Source organism: Odontomachus brunneus, unplaced genomic scaffold (assembly GCF_010583005.1).
Source record: "Odontomachus brunneus isolate Ranch 3 - 2012 unplaced genomic scaffold, Obru_v1 Obru_scaffold_020, whole genome shotgun sequence".
NCBI classification, from domain to species: Eukaryota; Metazoa; Arthropoda; class Insecta; order Hymenoptera; family Formicidae; genus Odontomachus; species Odontomachus brunneus.
This window is the reverse complement of record NW_022639470.1, coordinates 2,789,747-2,813,388: the sequence shown is the minus strand read 5'-3', so window position 1 is coordinate 2,813,388 and position 23,642 is coordinate 2,789,747. Positions and strand designations below refer to the sequence as shown.

At 42.8% G+C, this 23,642-nt stretch overlaps 1 protein-coding gene across 4 annotated transcripts in view; it reads left to right on the top strand.

Annotated features, from left to right (window-relative positions):
* The window catches only part of LOC116842044, a 196,905-nt gene that overhangs the window by 37,739 nt on the left and 135,524 nt on the right, over nt 1-23,642 (top strand). The window contains exon 1 of one of the 4 annotated variants that reach the window (XM_032810686.1): nt 1,415-1,432. The exons of the other annotated variants lie outside the window; for them this stretch is intronic. The gene's annotated coding sequence lies outside the window, so the exon portion shown is untranslated. Of the gene's footprint in view, nt 1-1,414; nt 1,433-23,642 lie in introns of those variants that run through there. 4 annotated transcript variants of the gene reach the window in all.

The following is a 23,642-nucleotide window of genomic DNA, read 5'->3' as shown; positions in this document are numbered from 1 at the left end:
GAGAGAGAGAGAGAGAGAGAGAGAGAGAGAGAGAGAGAGAGAGAGAGAGAAAGTTGCGGAGAGAGAGTTAGCGCGAGAGGGCCACGAAGAGGTACGATCGAGAGCGAAGGAGCAAAGGAGACGAGAGCATGGACGGAGGAGCGTGTATGCCAGGCTTATAGGTACCAACCAAGAGCTGTCCGACACGTTGGCGCCACCAAAGTATTTTATGCATGCCAGATGAGAGTACTCGTCTCGAATCTGACACTGAACTCACTCGACGACCCACGCGACCGACTTGCTTTCGTGTCAAACTCGAGTTCGGACTCAAAGCTGCATGGCGGAGAAGTTGTGCAGGAAGAATTACGCTTCCCTACGGTTCCTCAGGGAGGATTGACACTTTGGCAGAAAACAGAGAAGCAGAAAAGGCCAATCGCAACTCCCTGGTAGAAAACTAACTGTCAACTACCTGACTACTAGCGCGAGCTGTGATTGGCTTTTGCCTTTCTGTTTTCTACTCTTTTGCCAAGGTGTGAAATTATCTCTTAGGTGATACTCAACGTGGCAACGTCACCGCTGGAAAACGAAGCTGTTTGTTCGCTCCGACTCATCACGTTATGACGAGTGTTCGTATCGTCGCTGAAGAATAGTGCGCGATGATAAGGGGAATAATGGATGCCGTGTGCCATAATGGCGGAGGTGTCCTCGGTCGAGGTGTATTTGGGAGAGTATAGAGTGTACGGGAGAAAATGGGTAATCAGCCGCTTTTGTTCGCCGTCATCGTGAACGACGTGCGCGCACGCGGAGTTTCACTTTTACCGGGACCTTAACCCTCCCGATCCTCCTCCAAGTCGATGCATAATGAATACCCTGTCTCGGAGGGATACACGGCGCGACTGTTACACGCACGACCAGATTCAGTTCCCGAGCGGCGAGAGAAGGTTCTCCGACCGACGTCATCGCGGGCCGATCGCGCAGTCGGCTGACGTCGAAGCGGTGCCAACGTTCTGAGTCACGTAGCTGGATCTACGGTGAATCGGGGTCAAAGAGGGAGCCCGATGCTGGTATCGCTGCGGGCGCAACTTCCGGCTCGCTTCTCGGAGATGCTTCTCCACTGAATCATTGGTCACGGCGATGTGCCACGGGAGAAGGGTTTAGTCATCCAGGCCGTTCGCGGCGCGTCGACGATTTTGCGGCGTGACCTTGTAGCCGGTCTCATTGTCGCTCGTGCGACGCACGTTCGCCGCATGCACTGCGTGTCGTCGCCTCATTGTTCGTGAGGTGCCATGCACCTTTGCTCGATGTCGCCAGTACGCTATCGTCGCCGACGGTAGCGCGTCGTGTAGCTTGTTCGCGTGCGAACCACTTGGCGTTATCATCGTGCGCGGTCAAAGGAAGTAACGTTCCACCTCTGTCATCGAAGCAGACAGTGTTTTAATCCGTTAGGACGCAGGTAGAAATTTCTTCTTTATCGTGTCGACGTGTTAAGTGCGCTGATTCACGAGACGCATTTCGTAACTGAGTCCTCGAATAATATAGCGCGGTCATAATGGTGATCATAAAGTTAAGAGAGTACAAAGAAAGATGCGGGGACGGGGAAGACTCCTGAACCACTTTTACTCATGCGAATTATAGAAAAAGGATGTTACAAATTTCTTGGAATAGAAGCTTACTCAAAACGAGTGAAAAGTAGTATTTTCACTCGAAGTGATAGTGCAAAAAACTACCACTTAAAATCGCTAAAGTAAATGTTTCTTTCAAGTTTAGAGACATTCAGAGAAATTATCCGATTAAAAAATTAACAAACGTATATTTCCGATCAAAATACCGATAAATTTTTATATCTAATTAGGATATCCGATTAAATTTAGTCGAATACTTGCGATCATAATGGCATTTCATCAGATAACTGATCAAAAAATTATAAACCGACATTTCTCATCGGATATTTAATCTGATCGAATAGAAAAATTCATCGGTATATTTTGATCGGAAATATCCGTTTGTTAATTTCTTATTGAGTAATTTCTCTCAGTATATGGAATATGCGGGCATGTATATTCACGTCTAATCGCGCCTATCTGCGTCATTAGGCGCAGCATTACGGCACTTACGTACGTTTAAGTTCACCGTCTCGATAACCATCGGGCTCTCACGACCGGGATCGTCATTGTCGCGGGAAAGACGAGTTCGCCTCGCGGACTCGTTCGCTCACTCGCTCGCGCGCGCGTGAGTTGCCGAGGTGACAACGAAGGTCGTTCCTTGACCTACGTTGACCGGTAGCCAAAATCCAGCCTAGTCAATCCTGGCGCGAAGTTCGTTGCTCCGCGTTTATTACGACGGAGCCGACGAAGCCGGTCGAATATATCGGGAGAAAAAGACGAAACGCGCCACTTAATCCTTGAATGGAGTCGACAGATCTGGCGTTTCTGCGAGGACGTAACTCGTTTCGCGCTTGCCATTTACCGTTGGTGCCTGCATGCGCTTCTTTCGCGAAAGCGGCTAAAAAGTCGCGGTAATGTGGAAGATTGTCAGTAATCACATGAGATAGTTAACGGACGATCGTTTTTCACGGCGTTTAGTCCTTCGCTAATACGAGTTGCGTTTATGTACTGGAATTATGGGACGTGTTACTAACGGATATGATAAATCGCTCCCATTTGTTTATGCGCGCTCGCGCGCGCGTGTATCTAACCCAGAACCGTTTTCTAATGATTTACGCGGCTCGGAGTTGAACGCGTGTCTAAGAAATTTTTGTCGTGCAATTCACTAATGGCTTGAATTTTATCTTTTGCAGGTAAGCGCTTGCGACAGCGGACAGAGAAACTCACGAAGAATAAAGTATCGTAAGTTGGAATGCTTTGTGGTGAAAATGTTTGCTCGTAATATGCAAGAAAGCACATATTGCATTCAAGTAAATGTTACTTGTTTCAAATATTTCATATAATCATATACATTTACAAAATAATAAATTCATTATAAGCATCAAATTTATTCAAAGTACATTCTGAGTCCTAATAAGTTTAGTAAAATAATAAGTAAAAACGAAAATATTAAGTAAAAAAAATTTCGTTTGCTTACTGCAACGAATCGAACCAACTCTTTCGATTAAGTTTTGTAATATTCTTGCAAAGAACACAAATTCTACTTTTGAATACAATGATCTTTCCTCAAATTTATGATAATTATATTTATGATAATTAATTATATATATGATAATTAAATTTATGATAATTATATTATATTTTAAGACTATTGTCAAGAAAATACTCACTGAGAGAAATTATCCGGTAAAAAATTAAGAAACGGATATTTCCGATCAAAATACCGATGAATTTTTATATCCAATGAGAAATATCAGTTCATAGTTTTTTGATCGATTTATATGATGAAATGCCATCATGATCGAAAGTAGCCGATTAAATTTAATCAGACATGCGGAAGGGATATAAAAATTCATCAGTATTTTTATCGGAAATATTTGTTAATTTTCTATCGAATTTATAATTTTTTTCAGTGTTATAAAAGGTAACCATTGCTTGAAAGAAGAAAAATGCACCGAGTAATCGCTTTTCTTAGTAGTGGAATGATATTTTTATTTTATGTGCATGTATTTAACACGCTCGTTGATTCACGATCGTTTGAGAGCAACATTGTTTTATGACTGATTATGGTGATTGGTCGCTTGTCTTACATGGGATATATAATAACGAAAGTGGGACTGATTAGATGTAAGATCGCAATATAGATAAGAAAGTATCAGCAAAAAATCTCTGTATGAACGCCTGCGAATATGCATTTTACACGATAAGCGCAGGTATCGAGGCGGAGAAACTTCAGTAAGTTGTGCAATGCGTACTGCACGTGAAACTCGCCGCCCCTGCTCCTACCCGTGAATCTGAGTAACGGAAAAAAAAGACGGATTATTTGGGGAGCCACAAGCGTGCCGGATCTGTGAGCTATATCGGTCTTGTTGAGTTTTCTCAGTTCGTCGCTCTCCGGGACTATTAATAGTACTCTCTCGGAGTCGGAATGTGATTCAGGACTTTCACTGTCACCTCCTCGCGTGAGGGCTCGTAGACACGCGAGCGGCGATCCGTGTACGCACGTTCGTAGGCGTGTCCCTGTCTCGCTCTGCTCGCGAGCCCGTTCCCTGTTTCTTTCTCTCTTTTGTATACGTTACGTTTCTTTTCCCTCTCGAGCGCGCGCTGATATTGCGTGCATGCGTGCGTGCGTGCGAGCATGCGTGCGTGCGTATGCGAGCGCCATTTCTGCCGTTCTTTCGCGTGCTCGCGCTTATGTCACGACTGAATCGTAAACCTACGCGCGCTATTCTTCTTCTTACTCCCATCATTAAGCGACGCTCACGCGCTTATGAATGGCGCGTTTAATTGGCCTTATCGATACCCGATGCTCCGGATAGATATCTCGTCGCGAGATGACGGAAACCGACACAGTGCCCGTTTGTCACGACTCCCCGTCATGACTTTGGCATCTGTAGAGATATTGACGTTAGTGCAACGCGTCTGTTGCAACTCAGTAAGTGATATTGAAAGACAAATTGTATCATACGCGTATCTCAGTGATTGAGGCGACGATAGAATAAAAATACTAATTTCCTGACGCGTATCTGGTGTTCACTATTCTGGCGAGTCCACTAGCTATCGTGGACTCTCCAAGTATTAAAAATTTTTAATTAGAAATTAAGCACAAAAATGAAATAGTATTATTACAAACCTGCCCATTTTATGAGCAACTGACTTAATTGTTAATCAATGGAATAGTTTATCTCCTGTTTTCATACAGTGAATGAATTTAGATTTTGCGTATCTTTCGTGCGTAGCAACTGTAAGAGAAGCGCTATATCTTGATTGGGGGGACCTAAGTGATATTAAGCTTTATCTACATTGCGCTCTTTTTTCTGGCTTGAGGCTTAAGATTTGAGTTAGAAATTGATAAAGGAAACAAACAGGAAGGACACATTGTGATCAAGCTTCACTCTTCAGTTATCAGACAGAACTAACATAACTAACCAGACAATAAGAGTTCAAGCACAGGTTGAATAGTGCTATTAAAACTATTAAAAAATAGTGACCCAATCTCACAATGAGAAGAAATTTATTAATCATCAAACGCGTTTCGGTCTAATTTCGCAGACCCTCTTCAGTGATTACAAGTTGAAAACTAATTATATTTAAGTGTCACAAAATGTAAAGATCGCAATAATCGTATTACAAAAGTTACAAAAGTTGTCGCTGCAAGTTTTGCTTACGGGACTCTACTATCTATTATTGAGGTATTTATCATTATTTTTTCCTCATATTTTGTTTGGTTACTCTTTCTCAATACGTTTCTTAGATAATTACACCACAGCACCTTAGTACGTGCGATGGAGTGACCAATCTTATAACAAGTTACTAATGTCTTCCAGGAAAAAATTTTCTTTGTCTTAATGACTATTTGTAATTATTTACGTTGATGCTTCCGATTCCCGTAAGCAAAACTTGCAGCGACAACTTTTGTGAAACAACCTTTGTGATACCGATTATTGCGATCTTTACATTTTGTGACACTTAAATATAATTCGTTTTCAACTTGTAATCACTGAAGAGGGTCTGCGAAATTAGACCGAAACGCGTTTGATGATTAATAAATTTCTTCTCATTGTGAGATTGGGTCACTATTTTTTAATAGTTTTAATAGCACTATTCAACCTGTGCTTGAACTCTTATTGTCCTTTACGTTAAATATTGATGATACTCAAGAAGAGTTTTTTTTTTATTTCTTTTATAACTAACCAGTAATTGCTCGAAAACTGCATTAAATTGCTAGCAGGGGGTTCGGGAAAGTGTATTAATCGTCGAAGTATTCCGTGGGTGAATACATCGCACGAACCGAACTCATTGCGCGAGCGTACTTTCTTTTCGCCGGCGGCCGCAATTATAAATTTCCACTTCGAAGTATCGCGTTAATACACGACGCATACGATAGATTCCGACGGTTGCACACCTCGTAGACAAAGTTTACGTTCATGGGCGGAATCAATTAGCTCGGGCTTTTCAGCCGCGCTTAATGGCATTCGTAATTGCTATACCCGCGTTGCCCTATCGGCCGATCAGTTTTCTCGAGGAAAACCCCCGAGCGGAAGTGCGGCGCAACAGTGCATTTAAACGAGAAACGCGGGGGGATCCTCGGACGCGCGAGCGCGTCCAACGTTCTCTAATCCGTGAAGGTACTCCGGCCATCCTCGGCGCTCTAAGTTGAAGAAGAAGAAGAAGAAAGAGAAGTCACCTCTTTTCGCTTTCTAAGCCACGTCTGCCATTACACGTGTCGCGTCGTCGTCGAGTCGCTGCACGCGTGTACCTAACTGGATATCAGATCGTTTAACGACAATGATTATTCGTCTTCGATGCCATTGGCCACGTCCATTTTTCATGCTCTTACGCGCTCCCTGCGGGACGACATAAGGGAATCGCGTGCGAGAGGGCCGTTTGCAGCGGCCGATCGATGTACTGGTTAACCGAGTGTTTCAAGAGCTCTCTCCCAAGCTCGGCTTTGTTGCGCCACGTACGACGTGCAGGGAAGGTTGAACGTCCGATAGTTTGGAGCGACGTTTCCGATTCACCGGCCAGTCTCACACACGGCGTACCGAGATCAACGAGCGTTGATAGCACACGCTCGTGTTCCCGTTGACTTTACGGCGCGGGGACCGTCATGATTCGCGGACCGATTCGGATCGGAGCTCATTGAAACGGCCAGCCGGTCGGCCTTGCAAAATACTCATCCGGACACTTCTCATACGGCAGACAAGCAGGCAGGCTTTCCGCGTAATCAGCGATGCCGGTCGGGATTATGCGAAAGCCGAATAGCACACGGCGGTATAATAGAAAATTTCGTAACAGCCGCTCGAGATCCGAGGAAAGTGGCACACCAAGCAGGCCGCGGGGTGCGCGGACTGTCTAACCTGCCTGGCCGACACCAAACGAGCGGGATAATGGAGAAGATAAACGAACGGAGTAATGGTCGAGGCGTGTTATAGCGCCGGTGCACCCGTGGCCCTGATTTCGCAGCGCAACGCAGCGCAACGCAACGCGCAGCACGCGTATCGAGAGCCGCGCGATTGGAATTGCCGGCCGTGGCTGTAATAATCGGCGGCGGCAGAAACAGCGGTGCCGGCTGCATTAAGACCACGTGCCGCGAGACCAGTGAAAGTATGCACTTATGTATCGCAAATACGGCGCGCGGTGCGTCTATCATGCGCGGCGCCGCATGATTAAGGCTCGCGACAGATATACGCGCCGGACTTTAATTATTGTTGCGTGCCGCGGAGTGAGAGCTCCGCGCTGTGAATATCCGTAGCCTCGTGGAGCACGGAAAGGTCGTCGTTCGTGGCTTTGAGAACGAGAACCAGTTTCGCCGAGCGCGAATTAACTTTTTCTATCGTCCGCGATATCGCGCTTACCTTAACGGACGCGATCAGTTTTGGCATAGACATTGTTCCGCAACGTCGGTTGGAGCCAAAGAGAGTTTCAACATATGCGTGCGCATACGCTCAGAGAAAAAGATATGATAATGGCGACTGAGAAAAAAATACTTCAGATTTTTTGTGAGAGATATAAAGTTTATTTCTGTGAAATGAAATCTGTTTCTGTATACAGAAATAGTTTGTGAAATAAAATGCCTATGCAATATAGAATTTTTCAGTTTTTAAAGTTAATGTTGTAAAACGTAAGTTTAGGAAATGTAAATGTTTAGATACTTATAAAGTGTGAGTTTAATTCAGTTTTTCAAGTTACTGTTTGTGACATAAAGTTTATTTCAATATACAGAAATGACACTTATGTCCCACAAATAAATTTTCAAGTAATTTTTTCTCAGTATACAGGGTGTACCAGAACAACCTTCGAAGCTTTCGTGAACGTATCGTACGGATTAAGATGAACATAACAATCCTACACCGTTTTGCAATATTTGCAATAATTATCGAGATATTAATTAATGAAAACGTGTGATTGATTACACGATATATGGTAGATATTATTGCTATCGTGAAAAGCAACGGTTTTTAGGAAAACATACTTTCCTATCTGAAGGAAATTTTTTCAATATAAAAATATGTGTATTAATACACAAATTTGTTACTACCCATCAAATATATATTTGTTTTCTTTGATATTTTTTCTGTCTATATATATATATATATATATATATATATATATATATATATATATATATACTCCCACGTATGTAAATAGGAATTTGCTACAAAGAAATTCACAAGACTTATAACAAAGCTTCGTAATATCGACTCGAGCACGCAACTATTCAAAACATCTTATATCGATACATTTGAATAACGCCGTGCTATTTTCCTTGCCGGAAAACTGATAAGTCACGTTCCAAGATAATCCGTTTATCAATTTTTACCCGATAATTTTCTATTTTTTTTATTTTGACTTAAACATTAACACATATTTGATTTTACGTTTGACAGGCGTGCACTTGACGTAAACTTATTCTTTACGAAAATTTGAGCAGCCTCTACTGCTGAAACGCCACACATTCATTCGAGACTAGCGTTCCGACGACTGGCAAATCGCCCCTCATTACGAATTGTATCTATTGGTGCATTATTGTCGATTGAACGGCGCAATATCGCGCTATGCTTATACGCCATGTGTGCGAAGTGCAACGTGCTCTTACAGTATGTAGGTTACATTTCACAAGCGACGTTGTGTCTGGTGACGTGTCTACGCGGCAATAGTTTTCAAGCTTGTATAGGCAACGAGATTCCCGCTCGCTCGGTGCAACGGCTGCAAGCGCGAGCCCCGGTCAACGGGATTGGTAGGCAGAAATTTAGAACGGCTCCATTGTCTCGTCGGATAAAAGCGGATTAATCGTTTCCTCGATGGTTCATTTCACCCGTCGGCGAGAGTCTCCCACTTACGAGAGAACGTGTAAAACGCGAGCCGCTCGCGATGCGCGATTTAATGACGATGATGATTCGTTTACGGCGGATCGCGAAAGTGGGTGTTTTCGAGTGTAACGATTTCGTCATAATGAGCCTCGCATCGCGTTGCTCTTACCTGGAGTCGATTTGTTATTGTAAGATATTTAGTACGAGCTAAATTAAAGCTTTCATCTTACGATCTATGCTTTCAACGCAATCCTCCTTTGTTGCCTACTATAGCATAGCCTAATCGTTCCCTCCTTCGTGTTATTATAATTGAGTAAGTTTAATGCACCGAATTTAGATAACATTGCAACTACGTTATACAGAGTGGTTTACGTAACGCGACAACTCGATATTAAGAAATTAAGAAAGACATGAAAAAGTGTTTCCAACAATTAGAAAAGCTGTAGGATATTAAAGAGGAAAAAGATAGTAATAATAAAAAGATAATGAAAAAGATAGTAAGTATACTGTTAAATCCGCAGTGTCAAATTATACTCAATTTGAGTTATTTTTAACCATTCCTATAAGTCGCCACTACTCCTACTAAATATGTCGTTAATTTAACTAATGTAATGGAGTTAAATAATTTAACTTAAGAAATGTATTAAATTTGACTAAAATTTAGTTTATTTTTTATTATATGCACGTTAATGTAACCTTTGTTTTAGTAAAAAATGACTTAATATTGTTTTAAATGGGTTGATTAGATGTGGTTGTTTTTTTTAAACACATGTTTTGTGTTAAAATAGTAAATTTTGACACACATGATAGTTAAAAATAACTAAATATTATTTAACTCAAGAAATTGGTTTAAATTTAACCCTCCAATATTTAACAGTGTAACTGTTTTCTTCTTTCCTGTTCTTGTTTTGTCTGACTATTGTTTATAAGTTTTTTCTTTCTTTCTTCCAGCGACTGAGTCGCTGATTTTGTTTACTGAATAACAAGATCTGGATAATAGTTGGGCTTCCAGAATCTTACATTATCTTTCACTATCAGGAGGCTCTTATATGTTGACGATTCCTTATAGACTCGAATGAATCGCTTCAGCATCAGTTTCAGCCACACGACGGCTTCTCGCCAAGGAAAGTTTCCGATCCTATTCTTTTTTGCGCCCGAACGATCTTTATTGCCCGTTTTCATTAACATTTTTATTATCGTTTCGACATTGAGTAAGTTGCCCAAACTAGTTATCGGTCTGCAAAGGCTGGCATTAAAGCGCACCGTTTCAGGACGAGGGAGGACCATTAGGCAAACAACGTAATGACAGATCTCCCCCTTTTATCCTCTGCCATTTCGCTGTTATTCGTTCGACCTGTCTCACGCCGAATTATAAAAACGTTCTGCCGTAAGATCGGATTCTGCTTCTCGCAATGTATCGCGAGTTAACTGAAATTGCATAAAGAACATCTTGTCGAAACGAATATCCGGATTGCAGCCTCCACTGAAACATACCAGCGCGTTTTGTCTCGACTGATTGCTTCGCAACCGATCTTCGTACGATCATGACGAAATCGCGATTGATGTTACCACCACATTTAAGGAAAAGGAGAAACAAATATAAAGGGCCAATGGAAAACATCGAGATGTGATATTAAAAGTTACACTGAGAAGAATTATCCGATAAAAAATTAACAAACGGATATTTTTGATCAAAATACCGATGAATTTTTATATCCGATAAAGATATCCGATTAAGTTGAATTAAATACTTACGATTATAATGGCATTTCATTAAATAAATGAAAAAATTATGAACCGATATTTCCTGATAATCGGATATTTTCTGATTGGATACAAAAATTCATCGGAAATATTTTGATCGAAAATGTCCGTTTGTTAATTTCTTATCGAATAATTTCTCTCAGTGTATTGTTTCATCTTGATATTATAAAAGGTTATTTACTACGTCACACACTACGTTACTACTGTTTGCGTCACATGAACGCTTAAAGGATTTATCTCAGAATTAGCGAATATTCGATTGCCTCAATATACCATCTGCATTTAATCTTTATTCTTTAATTTCAATTATCTCAGTGTATTCATTATGTTACATAATTTACTCAACTGCATATAGAGTAAGATATGTGAAACAAGCAAATATACTAAATAATTAATATTTAATTACTAAATAATTACTAATAATTAATAATTAATTACTAAATAATTAATATAAGCAACATCAAGGTACGGCCTGTAATATTATTATTAAATTTCGCTCCATTGTTCCTTCAAGTTCGACAGAACTTAATGTACAACCAAAATTCCGGAGAAAGTGAGCGAGAAAATCGGTATCGGTATGAGTTATGCGCTCTCTCTTCGAGCGAAGACTCGATTACGTGAGGTAACTTCTAAGAGTCTTCACGCAAGAATACGACCAACCACGAGGAGCACGGCAGAGTTACTTCCACTCGTTCTGTTCTCGTCCGCCCAAGAGACACGTTTTAGCCCCGTGTTACACCCGATGCATTAGCGCGTACCGTTGAGACGTACAATAGCTGCTTATTATGCCTCGTACGCGGTCTCGCGACTTCCGAGAGCAATCGCGAATTCTGAGTCACCGGGGAACGCCTCGGAGATCCCGCTAACCCTGGACTCCGTGTCGTTCCTATTCGCACAGATAACGCCATGGAAGAGGCCTGGCGTGACACGGCTGACGGCCGATCGAAAGTAATGCCGAGGCTGCCGTCGTTAATTACGGGATAAGTTTGAGTTTCGAAAGCAAAATGGGGGTGCCCCGTTTCGCCGTGGGATTAATAACCACGTACTCGTCGGGTCGAACGTCGCGAAACGCGCTTTGTTGGCAGCCGAGCAACGAGCTCGGCCGTTACGCGCGACATTTCACTCACTGCTCGCTCGACCGCTTATGGACCGGAATTCATCGGGAGGTGGTTCGAGGCTGAAGATTACCGGCGTCGTCACTTCGGTCGCCGCGATCATCGCTCAGCAGCACGGCGATCTGCATAACAATACTTCGTCACTCCGTGTCGGCGATATTGTCTGCGTGTCTCGCGCGAGGTCGTACACGACGTCTTTCAGATCCGAGCGACATCGTCGCGGTTGAATGAGATTATAGAAACCACCGTGTATGCCGAATGAATCATTGGCTGAAACAGCGTGTAAACTTCGTGTTCGCGACTCAACGTGCGGTTAAGCGGGATCACGTTAGACATGCTTAATAACATCGATCCGAATTCACATTGCGACGACGTACGAGGGTGGGAAACGGCCGGCTTTCGCGACAATTTTGTCGTTAGATGGATTATGAAATTGCGAGCCTCGACGTGAAGGCTCGTAGCGTAATTATACATCGCGGCCGATAGAGATATGCTTGATTATTTCTGACGCGGCGCGCATTAAACGACCCAGTTCTCCCCGATGGAGGCGCTTGAACACGGGCTGTTCCGGCGGTCGCTCGCCAATGAGATGAATTATCGAACGATACATATTATATTTATTTGAAATTGGTAGACGGGACTAATTTCGAGCCAAGCAGCGTAAATTCCCCTCAAGTCGTTTGCTCTCTCTCCTTCTCTCCCTCCTTCTCTCTTTCTCTCGTCCGGTCGACCTCGATGCGGGCAAAGTCGAGGGGAGATGTTTTGCTTCGACACGGTTTAAGTAGCAACAGGCGCATGATCGAGGATTCCACGGGATAATCCTGAACGGCGGCCGGCCTTGAAAGGGCCAGTCTATGCACTCGTGCAAGTCGCGTGCTCTACGCGATATCATCGTGGACCATGTCGTCCAGTCGAAATTTCGGCTTTATATTCACACTGTAAATTCCGTCGTATCTAAAAAGGAAAAAGAGAATTTCGGGACTTAATATATAAACGTATATATATGTACTTTTGAGTACACATATGTACTCAAAAGAAAAATGTATTTTCTTTACAAATATTTTATAATTATAAAATTTTTTCGAAAAAAAAGTTGATTTTCGATGACTCCTTGTAGTAACCAAATTTTTGTTTTCATTTAATATTTTTGATTGGAATGTTAAACTTACAAGGACTCAGAATATATTTTGAATAAATTTAATATTTATGATGAACTTATGATAGATTTGCAGATATACTACTGTGTCCAAAAAGTAAGACCAATTTAAAATTTTTTTTTAATCTTTATTTATTATTCCAAATCTATTTCGTCGCCTTCAAAGTAATCTAACGTTTTTTCCAATCCTATGGTTGGAAACCGTATTACATAATGCATATAAACCCACACTGCATTGATTCTTCGAGACCATTTCGCTAAAAATTCGACCCATATCGTTCCACAACCACCATATTCACCTGATTTAGCACCGTGTGACTTCTGGCTATTCCCTAAACTCAAAAGACCGCTCCGGGGACACCGTTTTGATTCGATTGAAGAGATACAAGCTGAATCGAAGAAAGCTTTGAAGGCCATTCCGGAAATCGACTTTAACAACTGTTTCGAGGGTTGGAAAAAACGTTGGCATAAGTGTATTGTGTCTGAGGGGGATTACTTTGAAGGCGACGAAATAGATTTGGAATAATAAATAAAGATTAAAAAAAAAAATTTTAAATTGGTCTTATTTTTTGGGCAGTAGTATAATTGTGGGAAATTTTAGTCGCACTTCCCGCACAATTTTTTCAACTGACCAAGAGGATACGAGAGATAGAGTCGATGTTTAAATAATTTTTATGTTTATTTAAACTCTCTATTTACAAAAAGAGCTCCTCACGGGGTCCTGAATATTTGATCGTATCTTCTTTGATCGTACGTCTTTGCCTGGTGGCCTTAGAAATCCTCAGCGATGTTTATGTCGCTCATCTGGTGGATCTAGGGATCGCTTGGCAGCTGCGGCTAGGCCGGATGGCCTTAAAAATCCTTGACGATGTCTGTGTTGCTCGTTCGATGGATCTCGAGGTTGCCTAACAGTTACGATCCTCGGTTGCGAACAGGTATCTCGATAGAGGTCTTCTGACCTAATAGTCCCATTTGGCGAACAGGCATGTTGGCGGCGAGTCAGTTCTGGCTTTTGTAAACCTAAAAATTGCAAGATCCAAGTCAGGAAATCTTTGATTTTGGCTCCTTTTATCTACGGCCCAAATTAGATCGGAGATACCTCGGCCGGCGACACCTTTCTAGGCGACGGTGTCGGCGACCGAGACAAAATCCACTCTCCACTGGGCAACGTTGCCTATAGCCTTGACGGTGACGGTACCAGTAGTTTTGTTTATGAGTACCCGGATGGGCGATAACAAGACTAACCCTGACGGCACCATAGTTGGCAACAGATGCGGATAATTTCGGGGGAGCTGGGCACTCTTCTCCGAAAAGCTATCGAAGGACTTGGCTACGACATCGTCGCCGGAACCGAGGAAGTTTCTTTTTATGAAGAAGGCCTACTGAAGACCTCGAGAAATCTATATCAGATCGCCTAGTTCATAAGCTGTGATCATAAGGAAGATGTTATCACTTAGTAGATAGAACTATAGTTTTACAGCAAAAGCCACAGAGATGGCCCACAGAAACTGTCCTTGAAGAAGTAGCTTACCGGCTTTCTCTCGTCGGTGCATCGTTGACGAGTCTTTGTCCCTGAGGACGATTTCTCAAATGGGGCGAGCGCGTGTCTAACCGACCGTCGTGCTTCTCTTATATAATCGTGCCGAATCGTTTTCGATAGTAAGAAGCCGATTACTATCACGTGGCATGCCGTATAGCGACACCGCCGAGAGATAATTCAGCCGAATTATTACGAGAGCTGTCGGTTGTTAGGCAGCCGTTGTCAGGATTGGCGCATTTAATGTGGCTGATCGTCACAATAATCATATGGAATACTTGAAACAAGTAACATTTGGAGCTAGATACCAATCCAACCTTTTCTTTTTAACATAGAGAAATTCCAGAGCCTCAGAGGGATTCTAGGGTGTACTGTCAGATTAAAAACTCTGTGGAACCATACGATACCAAGAATGAGGAGGCTCTGGAACTTCCTCAGTTATGCTAATGGAAAATTATGCCAATTGACATTTCGGAGCGGCATAACTTTATAGCAACCTAAGCCAATCTAACCTAACTTAACCAAATATAATATTCAATTGAATTGTAGTTCATTAAAAGCCGCTGTGTTAAATTTTCTGGACGATTGAATTTTAACCTATGAATGTTTTCTATTTGATATCACCCATGTGTGTGTGAAATCTGAAGAGAGAGATTAGTTAAAGAGGATTAATACACTTGGAAAAGTAGAAATAGTGTGTCATGAAAAAATAGAAACATGCGCCAGTGCCAATGTCAGTGTTACAAGTGAATGTTCACGCTGCAGTAGCTGGGATACCGAATTGGGAAGCTGAGATAGAACACGCGGAACGCTGAAATGTGGGATACGATGCGTCATGTATCTTGAGGCATGCTTATTATACAGATTTGCGCGCGTTCGATTTGAGTGAAAATGACGGACGCGTTTCGAAATCTGTCGCTTAATTATTGCCCCATTTGATGGCTTTGCCGTGAACCTGTCTTCCAACTGTTTCCTCCCTATCTTTGTTTCCTGCCGCTCGAGAGAATTCCATTGCGATATTCAGGGCGTTCCAAAGCAGCGGCATTCATCGGAAACGCGAGGATCGCCCCGCTCTGAACTGGCAGGCGATCTACATATCAATGAGCGGCAAGACGGGAATCAATTGCGCGCTCGGACACGAATTCGTCTCTCCCGCGGCCGAAAAGATTCCCGCGCTGAGATTAATCGATCGCATTTTGCACGCGCGCCGCGCGTGACAAACGAGGCGTGAAATTTCGCACGCGACGGAAGGGAGGAAATATGGCGGAATCGTGCGATAACCGATCCCGCGTATCGACGACATATATCATGAGCATGCGTGCGCCTATTCAACGAGCGCGAAATTGATTCAGCTATTTAATTCCGCCGCCGCTCGTTAGACTATTAAGATCATTATGCTTCTTTTGTGCGAGCGGAGGCGCGCGCGCTGAGAGGGAAGGAGAGATGCGCGTCTCTGGAACAATTTATTTCAGTAATCGTGCCGATCGCACCGTATTTATGCGGGCTCGCACAATTTCCCTTTCCCGCAACACGCACGCGGCGACTCGAAACCTGTCACGCCGTTCGCAGATTAATGGTCCCTCAGCAATTAAGCGCAGATTACTATTGTAATTTATAATCCCGCGTTCATCGACGCGCGATTACGCGTCGGAGGGGCGCCGGCTATTCAAAGACGCGTCTATTCATGTCGCGTGAAGCATCGCGTGACGCGTCTCGTCACCGAGGCGCACGAGGATTTCGCAAATCTCAGATTCGCGCGGCTGAGAACGAATTCCTCGCTGATGGCTCGGTGCGCCCGCGCGTCCCCCAGGAACGTCTCGTGGTTTACCAAGGCGAGAGTTCCGCGGAATCCATCGATAGGCATCGCGCGCGCGCGGGGGTTACGTGATCGCGCGAGAGGGAGAGCCGCTGGAATCTCGGCGGAATGAGCCCGTTCTGGCTTTGATTTCACGGCGGAAAGGGGGAGAGTACGTGTGTGGTCGCGAGTACTCCGGAGCCGCGCGCGCGACACGCGTTCCCGCACGGAGTCGCCTGAGTCTGTCGTAAGACGCCGGACGAGAACGATATCATGTCGACGGCGAAACGAGCCGCGACGAGGTTCCTCGCGGTCGGGACACATAATCCTCTCTCTTTCTCCGTGGTGGTCACCGAGGATGGTCACCGGTCAAGCTCGCTCGTTGCGATACCAAGCGAGGCCGATGTCCTATGATCGACTTGCTTGACTGAGGAGGAGCACCGCTCCTGAGAACTCTCCCGGGTAACGAGTCCCGGACGCGAAAACGCTTTTGACCTTACGAGCGAGGCGGCCAGCCGGTCGACTAGTCTTCGAGCCGCGCACCGATCAGTAAGGAAAGTAATGACGAGACAGGCAGCGTTACCGGATGATTCATTGCCCCATTGGCGCGAACGCCTCGAGGGCCGCGCTCGCTCTTCGTATCCTTCGGAACAGCCGGGACCTCAGCCGCCCCTGGCACTCGCGCGGACGCAACGATCGGATTATCGCCGAGAAATTGTGGAAACCGCTTCGACGGTTTAACGGTAAAGACACGCGGTCGCCTCGAATGACAACGGGGAAGGGAGAGGGGGCAGAGGGCATCTGATTATTTCCTTCTCTTAACGATTCCGTCGACGACGCCGCGGGTGAGACGCTTTGTTGAGCGCGGTGATCTTAATTGCTGATCGAATCGATCTTCTGACCGATGCTCGCGGAAGTGGTTCTGATATCTATTTGACATTTAACAGAAGGTCATAGGTACGTCTTTCATTTTTGTAAGAGGAAAAATTATAATCCTCGATACAGTGTGAATTACGAATTCTACGGGAGATGACATTTCTTTCTCTCTAATTCTCACATGTGTCTTGAACATCTTTCTGGCGCATTCGAGTCATTTTTGTCCTCGCTTATTTAACTCCACAAAGTGCTAAATTTATAAGAAATAACAATTTACTTTCAAGTCTACAGAATAGAATGATATGCAAAAATAATTGCGAATAATTCGCGAAAGTAGTTCTTATATCTAGTTAGCATTTAACATAAGATATATCTTCTTGTTAACATAGGTATGTCTTTTATTTTTGCAAGAGAAAAAATTAACAAACGTATATTTCCGATCAAAATATCGATGAATTTTTATATCCTATGAAAATATCCGGTCAAAATTTAATCGAATATTTCCGACTATAACGGCATTTCATCATTAACCGATCATAAACCGATGAAAAATTATGATATAACCGATATTTTTCATCGCATGTTTCCTGATCGAATATAAAAATTCATCGTTATTTTGATTGGAAATATCCGTTTGTTAATTTCTTATCGAATAATTTGTCTCAATGTATATAAAAATGTGTAACTTTTTAGAAATTAAAGATTGAACGGGAACGAAAATGACCTCAGTATGCTAGGTTATAGTCAATATTGAACGCAAACAAGTCTATCTTGTTGCGTTAAAGGAATTTCCTTCGCACATGAACAACACATTTGTCGCCCGCGCCTCATTGAAGAATCGAACGTTTGTTTGGCGCGTCAGACGTTTCTCCACGACATTTCGATCGCGCGCACTTTGTCAGAGTCCCCGAGATGAAATATATCCGCAGTATTGACCTTTGACGCGGTTCTGTCGCGATTGCGTAACGCGGTCTGAACGAACGAGCGACAAACGCGGGACAACGCGGTCGTGCTGAACAAATGACCGCGATCTATCAGCTCACGATCTCGGGCGGATCTCAGGATAGCGACGGCGGGCTTAATAGCGTGCTTTCGTTATAATATCGGATCACTTTCACGGGGCAGAAACCGTGAAACGGGGCCGTCGGCTCCCACGGTGTGTTACATCTCTCTCTCCCTTGTCCGGGCTCGCTTCTTTCCTACCGCAGGTCGAAGCCGCCGGTCGTTAAGCGCGACCAAGGCAAACACAGCGATTCTACACGCCGATCGGACGCCGATGACTATTGTTTGACGTTCGCTCGTTCCGCTCCTTCCGCGTCAATCGGGACGTCTCTCTCGCGGGGACTCGCGTGCGTGGGTGTCGAAGGGCACCGGCCCGTGGAAACGAGTTTTCTGTCCAGCGTGGACGATGCGCGCACGATTTCCGGTCAGTCGCCTTGACAAACGATCGCGTCCGCATGCAGGCACGGATAACGCGCCCGCGCAAATAATGGAAGCAAACGTATCCTCACACCATCACTTATTGCTCATCCGTTCTTATTTGAGAGATTAGATCATCGCGCGCGTGAAAAGCACTGGCCGGCCGAGGGCAAAGCCGTCGACCTCGGCCGCAAGCCGCGTGCGCATCGCGAACGATCGAATTCCGCGTGTGGATCGAATATAGATTAGGAATGCATCGGGGCTGGCTGGGAGGAACTCGCGAGATACCTCGATATATACTCCAAGCTGCGCAGTCATGCAACGCACGGTGCCATTTCCTCTCCTTGGCGCGTACCGCTACACACGGATAAATAAAACCCGCTGGATTTGTATTTCAAAGCGGCGAGATTAGCGAAAAGGCGCGGCCGGGGTCGTCGTAATTGTTCGGGCAATTACATTGTCGGCGCACTTTTTCTTCTTTTTCTTCCTCCTCCTCCTCCTCTTCTTCGTCTAATAATGTGACCGCGGCTTGTAATGAATGTTTCGGACAGCGGTGGAACGCCGCCCGGGTGCGCATCGTCATTAATAATACACGCCTGTAGTACCTCGGGAGGAACGTCAGCGTCTAGACGCACCTTCTCCACGTGCGACGATAATTAGCTATTATGAAAACTTACGCAATCCTCCACGGATGAACGCTTTCTTGGCGCGAGGGAAGGGATGAGCGAGATGAACGAGAGACGACGCGCGCGGGCGCGCGAAAGTACTGATTCGGCGCACATTGGGGACAAATAGAAATTTACTGTTCAAAAATCGCTACAAACTACAATTTTATAGCTATCCGGATGAATTCTTTTTTTAATTTAAATGTTAATCAATATAGAAAAAAACTGTCGAACCCGATTTTTTAAAAAATTCTTCTAAATGTTGCAATATTGGTAAGAATTTGTACAAAAATATCAAGTTTTGCGAGCCACTTTTCCAATTGGAAAACTTTCCATCTTTTCGCTGCACAGTACAGTGTACTTAGGTTTTCAGCATCGCTGATTTACCAATCTGACATAAAAATCAGAATTTGGCAGTTGACAATTGCCAATCTCCTGTCAACACAAACAAAATCATGTTGAACATTATGTTTTAACCCTTTAAGACCCGGTTGTATCAACGTTATTTTGGTTTTAAGCGAGACTTAAATGTATGTCTGTTTTTATTTATTTAGAAAGTAAAGATAAAGATAGATATATGTTTAAGTTTCGCTTAAAGCCAAAATAATGTTGGTGCAACCAGGCCTAAGGCGCATAATTCATAGAACATTCTAGTAAATTTTTTTAAATGAAATATTGTAAAAAATACTCTAAATAGCACATTTATAAGATTTCAACTGCCCGACCCTATTGTGATACTTAAAGAGGACCAGTGATACTTAAAGAGTTAACATAGTATATGTTGAAAATGATGGGCAGTTGAAACCTTATAAATATACTATTTAGTGTTTTTTACAATATTTCATTAAAAAAAACTTACTAGAATGTTCCATGAATTATGCGCCTTAAAGGGTTAAAACATAACATGATTCAACATGACTTTGTTTATGTTGACAGGAGATTGGCGGTTGTCAACTGCCAAATTCTAATTTTTATATCAGATTCGTAATCAGCAATGCTGAAAACCTTAGTACACTGTACTATGCAGCGAAAAGATAGAAAGTTTTCTAATTGGAAAAGTGGCTCGCAAAACTTGATATTTTTTTACAAATTCTTATCAATATTGCAACATTTAGAAGAATTTTTAAAAAAATCGGGCTCGATCATTTTTTTCTACATTGATTAACGTTTAATTAAAAAAAAATTCATCGCAATAGTTATAAAATTGTGGTCCGTAGCGAGTTTTTAACAGTAAATTTCTATTTGTTTCCACTGTGCGGCGGCTCGTCACTAACGATGTAACCAGTGTTTGCTGGTATCTAGATGAAACTATCTAGATGGTCAGAGGAAATCAAAACGTCTTATTTATATCTAGATAGGTAAAAACTTACAGCACCTTTATCTTTAATAAAAAATATACCATTTTATTTAAAGAAAGATTTAAATACGATACGTTTTCGATAGGATATCCAACGATAGAATTTATTATCTAGAGTTTTTAGCTAATGACGTAATTAACATTACGTAAAGAATTTTTCTTGAAAAAAAATAGATAATTTATATGCCAAAAATATGACTGCATTTGAAGACAAGTTTGTTGCTAGTAGTAGCGGAGATGAAGATTTCTTTCACAATCTCATGAAAAAAATAATGTTGTTAGTACACAATTTCCTATTTAGAGTGGAAAGAAGTTGCATTCTCTAATGAATTTCTCTAATATGAAATAAAATTTTTTCAAGTTACATCGTTGCCTTCATTGGTACCAGTAGAGCGTCTTTTTAGCACAAGACAACAAATATATGTACTTCGTAGAAACCATTTGTCAGATACTTTTAAAAACTATTGTTCTTGAAAACTAACAACTTATAAATAAAATTATAAATACATCATTACTGTATATATTTCTTATTATCTGCGCAACTTTTCTCCAAATATTGTTATATAATTTGTCTAAAAAAAGACCTAAAAACAATTTAGATAAATCATATAACCATCTCATCTTTAATCCAGATGCTTTTTAAGCGAAACCATCTCATCCAAGATGGGTTTACGGATTTTCATTTCATCCCCATCTAGGTGATTTCAAAAGCATCTAAGCGCAACACTGGTTGTAACACACGTAACACCGAAATCGGGCGCGCGTAACGCGCCCGGGTCGGGGAATTAGAGTCCGCTTCTTCGATAATAACATAATACGACTCAGGTAAATTCGTAGAAAAGCTCGTGTGCACGCTCGCGAGATGGGAGGAGGATCGGAGGTCGTCGCTCGCCGCGAGCGATGGAAGGCAGAGGCGCTGATAATTTCCACTTGCGTCCGCACCATCGCGTGTGCACCCATACGCGTGTGAACTTGTACGCGGAGGCGCCCGTGCGCGCACGCGCGCGCGACGATGCAACGCGAGCGCATCGCGCGCACGCAGGCACGCATGCACGCAGCGGCACGCACACGTGGCCGCGAGCGCGCGATGTATACGTTCGCACGCTCTGTGTTCTTAGGACAAACCCCGGTTATGGGTTTCTGTAAACTCGAACAGGTAATTCCATTAGCGGACGAGAGGAGTGGGTGTGTTGCGCCGCCGTTGCCCTCGAGCGTGCCCGCGCGCTCTCTCGCGAACGCGTTCACGTCCGTGTGTTCGTTTACCTACCTACCTACCCGCCGTTTTACAGTTAACCGGCGATTTTTGTGGGAAAGACGACCCCGAGATCACATATCGAGGGTGACCGGTCGCCTTGTTCGAGCATCTTCTGCTCGAGCAGGAAAATTTCCGGGGAAGGCTGGTCAGTTTTGTAAAAAATATTGATAAAGGCGTCCTAACAAAGCTAGCTCGGATCTAACCAAAATAATGTAAATAGTTCCTTTGTGTGTCGCATATAAGAGACGCTACAGTCAAGAAACAGAGAGAGTGTATGAGATTAAGTAGTTAGATAATGATAAGTTTGACAATAGAGATTTATTCGTAGATTTTAGCCATAATAGGCACTCGGTTGAAAAGTTAAAAACGCCACGAAGAAATAATAATTATTGAAGTTTAATCTATTTTGATCATCGAGTGTTGAGCAGCTTTCTGTAGTCAATAAAGTTATATTCTTTTCTTTTTATAATTACTAATTAGTCTTTCCACAAATTAGTCCCGTCTTTTCAATTTTTACTATTCAGGCTTTACTAGCCAATTGTTAAATCCTACTGAATAAGAAAGTCATAATACTATAAATAGTTTGAATAGTTTCTTAGTCTTCTTCGATGGATACTCTTTACCGAAATTCAGTGGTTAACTATAAATTTGTCGAATTTTTGTTAAAAGTAGATAATTTTGTTAAATTATGATCCGAAAACGACCGAAACGTTTGTATTAGGAATTAAAACTAAGAATAAGAATTAACTGTACTGAGAAGAAAATATTTGAAAATTTATTTGTGGCATATAAAATATAAAATTATAATATAAATATAAAATTATATAATATAAATAGATATAAAATTATATATAGATATAGAATATAAAATTTATCTCGTAAAAAATAAAGTTTATTTCTGTGAATAAGCTTTATATTCCCCTAATAAATTTTCAAGTGTTTTTTTCTCATTGTATAACCCGTGTCACAGTAGCCACTCTCTCTCACTACATTAAAGTTTATGGATATACAATGAGTAATTTAAAGGCAGGTGCTATCTATGATCGTGTATACTGGCGATCACTCACCATTCAGTCCTGTCCACTTTGAGTTATGACGTATAAATAATGTATTTCGGATAGATATTAGCGATAGACGTCAGAGTCGTGAGCGATTACCCTGCTGTCTCGTCGCGGATACAGTTAGCCTTTATATACGCGCGGGTCAATGGAGTATGTTAAATTGTAGGAGGCCTTCTCTCCAGCGCTCGCCGTTCAGCGCGCGCGTTCGCACAGCGTCCGAAAGACAGGTCCGATCGCGCGTGCAGCGATAGACAATAAAATTGGCGTATCAGTCGCTGGAGGCGCGAGCCCGTGACGCGACTGTCCTTGATCCGAATTAAGATGTGTATCTTCACGCAATTAAGATGACGGACATATCTGTGCATAAGGTACCGCGTATTGTATTCGCGCCGGGGTCTGATGTTGTTATACCTGGCAATTTTGTTCTGCGGCCGAAACGCCGCACGATCCGTCAATTATCGTAAGAAGTGCCGTTACCGCGATAATCGGCCCCATGATCGGCTTGCTTTATGCCATTTCATCTTTTACCTTTCTCTCCCTTCAGGTATTTCTCGGCACTCGTGTCCGTTACTTTCGCAAATTTGTCCGTCTCGCGGACACGGCTGCAAAAAGTTTTATTTGCAGTTTGATTTGCAATTATCATTCCATTCGCGCGTATCCCAGTCTCGTGTCGCTTACGTTTACTCAGAGAGAAAACAGAGAGAGAGAGAGAGAGAGAGAGAGAGAGAGAGAGAGAGAGAGAGAGA